This window comes from Grampus griseus (assembly GCF_964374135.1).
Source record: "Grampus griseus genome assembly, chromosome: 11".
NCBI lineage: Eukaryota > Metazoa > Chordata > Mammalia > Artiodactyla > Delphinidae > Grampus > Grampus griseus.
This window is the reverse complement of record NC_139005.1, coordinates 84,935,228-84,945,389: the sequence shown is the minus strand read 5'-3', so window position 1 is coordinate 84,945,389 and position 10,162 is coordinate 84,935,228.

Sequence of the window (10,162 nt, the reverse complement as noted above, 5' to 3'; positions counted from 1 at the left end):
CTCTGCTTTACTTTTAATATGTAAAAATATAAAAGTTTAAACTCTGTGAGAGTAGATGGCACTCAAGCATCACCTCCTCGTGTAACAACCTTCCGGACTAACCTCTCTTTTATTCTCGCTGGCTGTTAAAGCTGGGTTTTGTTTCTTTAGTTCTCAAGTTAATCGCCGGTTTTTGTACAAGGACTTCATTAAATAACTCTTAATGGTAATAGGCTATTCTGTTTCTTTCGTTAGCCTGATGGGACACATGGCTGCTGTATTAGTTAGCTTTCCATATTTTATGCTGTGAGTCCAAAATCTCAGTGGTTTACAGCAACAAAGGTTTATTTCTCACTGATTAATACACAAGCTGGGAAATGGCTGAGGCTCTGTGCCACTTGTGTCTTCTTCATTCTAGGATCCAGGAAAGGGCTTTCATGAGTAAATACAGAAATATTGATTTGTATTATATGAATTGCTTAAGTGAAACTTATAACATTTTTAAACTTTTCAGAATGTCTACGAATACTCTGCCTACTAGTAAGTAGGTGTCACTCAGAACCTGACTCATGGTCGGTATTCAGTGATTATTTGTTGAGTGAATGAATTAACAACAGCCCAACCTCTCTTTCTCTCTGGTTTTGCTAACCACTCAGGACCACAATCCAGAAAAGTTTTAAAGCAACATCTTTGAGGTACTCCTGTATGTATTTTTTTTTTTTTTGCCATGTCACGGCTTGCAGGATCTTAGTTTCCCAACCAGAGATGGAACCCGTGCCCCTTGCAGTGGAAGTTTAGGGGTCCTAACCACTGGACAGCCAGGGAATTCCCTGTCCTGTATGTATTTTTAAATGCATGAATTAGGCGAGCATATTGTGAAAATTAAGTAGAAGTGAAGGTTACTAGTGGGAAGCTCAAGAAGTAGGAAGCTAGAGTCGTGGGTAGGAAATCGCTTCTGATGCTGGCAAGCAGGGCCAGCTTTATGGGTGTGTGATCTGTGTAGTCGAATAGGGCCCTACTCTTATAAGGGCCCCATAGTTAGTTAATTTAATGCTCTGCTACTGCCATCTTGAAATTCTTAAATAATTATTTAATGAGGGGTCTGCATTTTTACTTTGAACTGGGGTCTGCAAATTATGTAGTTGGTCCTGTTGACAGGTGTTAAAGAGGAAGATTAAATAATGTGCCAGTGTCTCTGTTGAATATGGGGGCCTTGGAGGCCAACAGCTCATAGCAACAAGGAGAATGGATGACAACAGTTACATTCATAACAATAACAATGGTGATAATAATGATGGTAATACAGCAGCTTACATTTACTGACTATGTACCATGCACTGTTGTAAGTGCTTTGCATATATTAATTCTTTTAATTCTCAGGAGAACCCTATGAACCGATGCCACAGCTCAAGTTTGAAGGCTATCAGGCTGGAGAACCAGGAAAAGCCAATGCTCCAGTTCAAATCAGAAGGCCATCTGCTTGAGAATTCCTTCTTATTCAGGGAGATCTTTTGTTCTGTTCAAGCCATCAACTGATTGGATGAGGCCCACCCACATTATGGAGGGCAATCTGCTTTACTCAAAGTCCACTGATTTAAATGTTAATCTCATCCAAAAACATCCTCACAGCAACATCCAGAATAATGTTTGACCATGTATCTGGGCAACATGCCTAAGTTGCCACATAAAATTAACCATTAGAGGTAGTAACTATTATTATCTATATTTTGCAGACAAAGAAACTGACAGCGAGGTTAAATAACTTGTGCAAGTTCACACAACTGCTAAGTGGCAGAGTCAAGAATATTGCCAGGGCAACCTGGCTCCAGAGTCCACCCTCTCAGAGCTATATGTGAGCCTTAGCAGAGCATGAGGAGGAAGGAGGGCTTCAGACAGAAGGCTATTCAAAGCCCAAAGAGCTGGTCATCATATGTTTATAGCATTAAATGCCTGTGTTAGCAAAGAAGAAATGTCTCAAATCAATAACCTCAGCTTCTGGACTTCCCTGGTGGCTCAGTGGTTAAGAATCCACCTGCCAATGCAGGGGACATGGGTTCGAGCCCTGGCCCGGGAAGATCCCACATGCTGTGGAGCAACTAAGCCCGTGTGCCACAACTACTGAGCCTGCACTCTAGAGACCGCAAGCCACAACTACTGAAGCCTGCATGCCTAGAGCCCGTGCTCCGCAACAAGAGAAGCCAACACAATGAGAAGCCCATGCACTGCAATGAAGAGTAGCCCCTACTCGCTGCAACTAGAGAAAGCCTGCGCTCAAAAACGAAGACCCAACACGGCCAAAAATAAATAATTAATTAATTTTAAAAAGTGACCTCAGTTTCCATCTTAAGAAACTAGAGAATGAAGAGCAAATTCAACTCAAAGTAAACAAAAGAGGGACTTCCCTGGTGGTCCAGTGGTAAAGAATCCGCCTTACAATGCAGGGGACGTGGGTTTGATCCCTGGTCAGGGAACTAGGATCCCACATGCCACGGGGCAACTAGGCCCACATGCCACAACTACCGAGCTTGCATGCCTCAACTAGAGAGCCTGCGTGCCGCAAACTACAGAGCCCACGCACCCTGGAGCCTGTGCGCCACAACTAGAGAAGAGAAAACCCACATGCCACAACTAGAGAGAAGCCCACGTGCCACAATGAAAGGTCCTTCATGCCTCAACACAGATCCTGCGTGCCACAACTAAGACCCGATGCAGCCAAAAAAATAAATAACATAAATAATATATAAATCTTTTTAAAAAAGTAACAAAAGAAAGAAAATATAGAGTGTAAAATCAGTGAAATCGAGAACAGAAAAACAATAGAGAATCAATGACACCAAAAGTTGTACTTTGAGAAGATCAATAAAACTGATAAACTGCTAACCAGATTTAACAGGAAAGAAAAGGAGAGAAGACACAAATTAACAATGTAATAATGAAATAAGTGACATAACTATACATTCTACATGTATGAAGAAATAATAAGGGACTATGTTGAACAACTCTATTTCTATAAATTCAGCAACTTTGATGAAATGCACAAATTCCTTAAAGACACAAACTACTGAAGACCAGTCAGGATAAATAGATAACCTGAACAGCCCCATATCAAAGAAATTGAATTTGTAGTTAAAAACCTCCCCACAAAGAAAACTACAGGCCCAAATCGTTTTACTGGTGAATTCCAGCAGACATTTAAGGAAGAAATAATACCAGTTCTGCCAGACTCTTCCAGAATTTGAAAAGGGAGGGAATATTTTCTAACTTATTTCATGAGACCAACATTACCCTGTCACCAAAAGCGGACAAAGATGCTACAGGAAAAGAGACTGCAAACCAGTATCTATCATGAACAGAGATGTAAAAGTTCTGAACAAAATTGAGCAAATCAAACCCAACAATATATAACAAGGATAATACATCACAACTAAGTGGAATTTATCCAAGTACAGTCATCCCTTGGTATCCATGGAGAATTGGTTTCAGGACCCCCCTGTGGATACCAAAAATCCATGGGTGCTCAAGTCCCTTATATAAAATGTCATAGTATTTGCATATAACCTATTTACATTCTCCTATATACTTTAAATCATCTCTAGATTACTTACAATTATCTAATAGAATGTAAATGCTATGTAAATACTTGTAAATACAATGTAAATACTATATAAATAGCTGCCAGAGTGCAGCAAATTCAAGTTTTGCTTTTTGGAACTCTCCGGATTTTGTTAATATTTTCAATCTGAGGTTGCTTGAATTCCTGGTTGTGGAACCCACGGATATGGAGGAGCGACTCTAATATAAGGTTGACTTAATGTTTGAAAAAAATCATTCTATATGATTTATCACATTAACAAATTTTTCAAAAGCCCTTATGACCACCTTAATAGATACAGATAAGGATTTGACAAAATTCAACATCCATTTCTGATAAAAAAAAAAAAACAAAAGGGCTTCCCTGGTGGCGCAGTGGTTGAGAATCTGCCTGCTAATGCAGGGGACACGGGTTTGAGCCCTGGTCTGGGAGGATCCCACATGCCGTGGAGCAACTAGGCCCGTGAGCCACAACTACTGAGCCTGCGCGTCTGGAGCCTGTGCTCCGCAACGGGAGAGGCCGCCATAGTGAGAGGCCTGCGCACCGCGATGAAGAGTGGCCCCCGCTTGCCACAACTAAAGAAAGCCCTCACACAGAAATGAAGATGCAACACAGCAAAAATAAATTAATTAATTAATAAACTCCTACGCCCAACATCTTCTTAAAAAAAAAAAAACAAAAAAAACCTTTAAGCAATCTAGAACAGAAGGGAACTTCCTCAACTTGATAAATGACATCTATAAAAAACTTACTGTATTTATTAAGAGTTCATTTTATGGTTTAATGTAAACAATCCTATGAAACCTACAAAAAAGGTACTAGAATAAGTGAGTTTAACAAAGCTGCAGGAGAAAAGATGAATATAGGACAATCAATTGTATTCTATATATTACCAACAAGCCATCAGAAAAAACACCATTTACAATAGCATCAAAAAATATGAAATACTTAGGGATAAATCTGATAAAGGATGTTTCCCGAAAATTACAAAAATATTGCTGAGAGAAATTAAGTAAGACCTAAATAAGTGGAGAGATACATTGTGTTCATAGGTCAGAAGACTAAATATTGTGAAGATGATCACAGATTGAATATTACGGCAATCAAAATCCTAGTAGGCTTTTTTGTAGAAATTGACAAGATGATTCTAAAAGTCATATGGAAAGGCAAAGATCTAGAATAGCCAAAACAACTCTTTAAAAAGAAAGAACAGTATGATATCACTTATATGTGGAATCTAAAAAAATAAACTAGTGAATATAACAAAAAAAGAGAAAGAAAGAACAAAGAACAAAATTGGAGGACTAACACTACCTGATTTTTAATATAAGTCAACAGTAATCAAGACAGTGTGGTATAATGATAGACAACAATATATCAAAGGAAAATAATAGAGTCCAGAAATAGACACATACATACATAGACAACTGGTCAGCAGATTTTCCACAAAGGTATGCTTTCAGTGGAGAAAGCACAGTCTTTTCAACGAATGGTGCTAGAACAATTGGATAGGCATATGCAAACAAAACAAGACTGGGGTGCACACCTCAGACCATACAAAACGTTTAGCTCAAAATGGGTCACAGACTTACCTGGAGAAAACCATAATTCAAAAATAAACGTGCATTCCAGATTGGAACCAAGATGGCAGAGTAGAAGGACGTGCTCTCACTCCCTCTTGTGAGAACACCAGAATCACAACTAGCTGCCGGACAATCATCAACAGGAAAACACTGGAACTCACCAAAATGATACCCCACATCCAAAGACAAAGGAGAAGCCACAATGAGACGGTAGGAGGGGCACAATCACAGTAAAATCAAATCCCATTACTGCTGGGTGGGTGACTCACAGACTGGAGAACACTTATACCACAGAAGTCCACCCACTGGAGTGAAGGTTCTGAGCCCCACGTCAGGCTTTCCAACCTGGGGGTCCAGCAATGGGAGGAGGAATTCCTAGAGAATCAGACTTTGAAGCCTAGTGGGAATCGATTGCAGGACTTTGACAGGACTGGGGGAAACAGAGACTCCACTCTTGGAGGGCACACACAAAGTAGTGTGCACACTGGGACCCAGGGCAAAGAGCAATGACCCCAGGGGAGACAGAACCAGACCTACCTGCTGCTGTTGGAGGGTCTCCTGCAGAGGCAGGGGCTGGCTTTGGCTCACCGTGGGGACAAGGACACTGGCAGCAGAAGTTCTGGGAAGGACTCCTTGGCGTGAGCCCTCCCAGAGTCTGCCATTAGCCCCAACAAAGAGCCCAGGTAGGTTCCAGTATTAGGTCATCTCAGGCCAAACAACCAAAAGGGAGGGAACCCAGCCCCACCCATCAGCAGTCTAGCGGATTAAAGTTTTACTGAGCTCCTCCCACCAGAGCAACAGCCAGCTCTACCTACCACCAGTCCCTACCATCAGGAAACTCGCATAAGCCTCTTATATAGCCTCATCCACCAGAGGGCAGACAGCAGAAGCAAGAACTACAATCTTGCAGCCTGTGGAACAAAAACCACATTCACAGAAAGATAAACAAGATGAAAAGGCAGAGGGCTATGTACCAGATGAAGCAACAAGATAAAACCACAGAAAAATAACTAAATGAAGTGGAGATAGGCAACCTTCCAGAGAAAGAATTCAGAATAATGATAGTGAAGATGATCCAGGACCTCGGAAAAACAATGGAGGCAAAGATCAAGAAGATGCAAGAAATGTTTAACAAAGATCTAGAAGAATGAAAGAACAAACAAACAGAGATGAACAATACAATAAGTGAAATGAAAACTACACTAGAAGGAATCAATAGCAGAATAACTGAGGCAGAAGAACGGATAAGTGACCTGGAAGACAAAATGGTGGAATTCACTGCCACAGAACAGAATAAAGAAAAAAGAATGAAAAGAAATGAAGACAGCCTAAGAGACCTCTGGGACAACATTAAACACAACAACATTCGCATTATAGGGGTCCCAGAAGGAGAAGAGAGAGAGAAAGGACCCAAGAAAATATCTGAAGAGATTATAGTAGAAAACTTCCCTAACATGGGAAAGGAAATAGCCACCCAAGTCCAGGAAACACAGAGAGTCCCATACAGGATAAACCCAAGGAGAAACATGCCGAGACACACAGTAATCAAATTGGCAAAATATAAAGACAAAGAAAAATTATTGAAAGCAATAAGGGAAAAATGACAAATAACATACAAGGGAACTCCCATAAGGTTAACAGCTGATTTCTCAGCAGAAACTCTACAAGCCAGAAGGGAATGGCATGATACACTTAAAGTGATGAAAGGGAAGAACCTACAACCAATATTACTCTACCCGGCAAGGTATCTCATTCAGATTGGATGGAGAAATCAAAAGCTTTACAGACAAGCAAAAGCTAAGAGAATTCAGCACCACCAAACCAGCTCTACAACAAATGCTAAAGGAACTTCTCTAAGTGGGAAACATAAGAGAAGAAAAGGACCTACAAAAACAAACCCAAAACAATTAAGAAAATCGTCATAGGAACATACATATTGATAATTACCTTAAACGTGAATGGATTAAATGCTCCAACCAAAAGACACAGGCTTGCTGAATGGATACAAAACCAAGACCCATATATATGCTGTCTACAAGAGACCCACTTCAGACCTAGGGGACACATACAGACTGACAGTAAGGGGATGGAAAAAGATATTCCATGCAAATGGAAATCAAAAGAAAGCTGGAGTAGCAATACTCATATCAGATAAAATAGACTTTAAAATAAAGAATGTTACAAGAGACAAGGAAGGACACTGCATAATGATCAAGGGATCAATCCAAGAAGAAGATATAACAATTATAAATATATATGCACCCGACACAGGAGCACCCCAATACATAAGGCAACTGCTAAGAGCTACAAAAGAGGAAATCAACAGTAACACAGTAATAGTGGGGGACTTTAACACCTCACTTACACCAATGGACAGGTCATTCAAAATGAAAATAAATAAGGAAACAGAGGCTTTAAGTGACACAACACACCAGATAGATTTAATTGATATTTATAAGACATTCCATCCAAAAACAGCAGATTACACTTTCTTCTCAAGTGCCCACGGAACATTCTCCAGGACAGATCACATCTTGGGTCACAAATCAAGCCTCAGTAAATTTAAGAAAATTGAAATCATATCAAGCATCTTTTCTGACCACAATGCTATGAGATTAGAAATGAATTGCAGGGAAAAAAACTTTAAAAAAAAAAACAACACATGGAGGCTAAACAATACGTTACTAATAACCAAGAGATCACTGAAGAAATCAAAGAGGAAATCAAAAAATACCTAGAGACATATGACAATGAAAACACAATGATCCAAAACATATGGGATGCAGCAAAAGCAGTTCTAAGAGGGAAGTTTATAGCTATACAAGCCTACCTCAAGAAAGAAGAAAAATCTCAAATAAATCTAACCTTACACCTAAAGGAACTAGAGAAAGAAGAACAAACAAAACCCAAAGTTAGCAGAAGGAAAGAAATCATAAAGATCACAGCAGGAATAAATGAAATAGAAATAAAGAAAACAATAGCAAAGATCAATACAATCAAAAGCTGGTTCTTTGAGAAGAAAAACAAAATTGATAAACCATTAGCCAGACTCATCAAGAAAAAGAGGGAGAGGATTCAAATCAATAAAATTAGAAATGAAAAAGGAGAAGTTACAATGGACACCACAGAAATACAAAGCATCCTAAGAGACTATTACAAGCAACTCTATGCCAATAAAATGGACAACCTGGAAGAAATGGACAAATTCCTAGAAAGGTATAACCTTCCAAGACTGAACCAGGAAGAAATAGAAAATATGAACAGACCAATCACAAGTAATGAAATTGAAACTGTGATTAAAAATCTCCCAACAATCAAAAGTCCCAGACCAGATGGCTTCACAGGTGAATTCTATCAAACATTTAGATAAGAGCTAATACCCATCCTTCTGAAACTCTTCCAAAAAACTGCGGATGAAGGAACACTCCCAAACTCGTTCTATGAGGCCACCATCACCCTGATACCAAAACCAGACAAAGATACTACAAACAAAGAAAATTACAGAACAATATCACTGATGAATATAGATGCAAAAATCCTTAACAAAATACTAGCAAACAGAATCCAACAACACATTAAAAGGATCATACACCATGATCAAGTGGGATTTATCCCAGGGATACAAGGATTCTTCAATATATGCAAATCAGTCAATGTGATACACCATATTAACAAATTGAAGAATAAAAACCATTTGATCATCTCAATAGATGCAGATAAAGCTTTTGACAAAATTCAAGACCCATTTATGATAGAAACTCTCCAGAAAATGGGCATAGAGGGAACCTACCTCAATATAATAAAGGCCATACACCACAAACCCACAGCGAACATCATTCTCAATGGTGAAAAACTGAAAGCATTTCCTCTAAGATCAGGAACAAGACAAGGATGTCCACTCTCGCCACTATTATTCAACATAGTTTTGGAAGTCCTAGCCATGGCAATCAGAGAAAAGAAGAAATAAAAGGAATACAAATTGGCAAAGAAGAAGTAAAACTGTCACTGTTTGCAGATGACATGATACTATACATAGAGAATCCTAAAGATGACACCAGAAAAATGCTAGAGCTAATCAATGAATTTGGTAAAGTTGCAGGATACAAAACTAATGCACAAAAATCTCTTGCATTCCTATAGAGTAATGATGAAAAATATGAAAGAGAAATTTAGGAAACATTCCCATTTACCACTGCAACAAAAAGAACAAAATACCTAGGAATAAACCTACCGAGGGAGACAAAACACCTGTATGTAGAAAACTATAAGACACTGATGAAAGAAATTAAAGATGATACCAACAGATGGAGAGATATCCATGTTCTTGGATTGGGAGAATCAATATTGTGAAAATGACTATAGTACCCAAAGCAATCTATAGATTCAATGAAATCCCTATCAAATTACCAATAGCATTTTTTACAGAACTAGAACAAAAATTCTTAAAATTTGTATAGAGACACAAAATTTGTATAGAGACACAAAAAAGACCCCGAATAGCCAAAGCAGTCTTGAGGGAAAAAAGTGGAGCTGGAGGAATGAGACTCCCTGACTTCAGACTATACTATAAAACTACAGTAGTCAAGAAAATATGGTACTGGCAGAAAAACAGAAACATAGGTCAATGGGACAGAATGGAAACCCCAGAGGTAAACCCACGCACCTATGGTCAACTAATCTATGGCAGAGGAGGCAAGGATATACAATGGAGAAAAGACAGTGTATTCAATAAGTGATGCTGGGAAAACTGGACAGCTACATGTACAAGAATGAAATTAGAACACTCCTTAACGCCATACATAAAAAGAAACTCAAAATGGATTAGAGACCTAAATGTAAGACTGGACACTATAAAACTCTTAGAGGAAAACATAGGAAGAACACTCTCTGACATAAATCACAGCAAGATCTTTTTTGATCCACCTCCTAGAGTAATGGAAATAAAAACAAAAATAAACAAATGGGACCTAATGAAACTTAAAAGCTTTTGCAAAGCAAAGCAAACTAT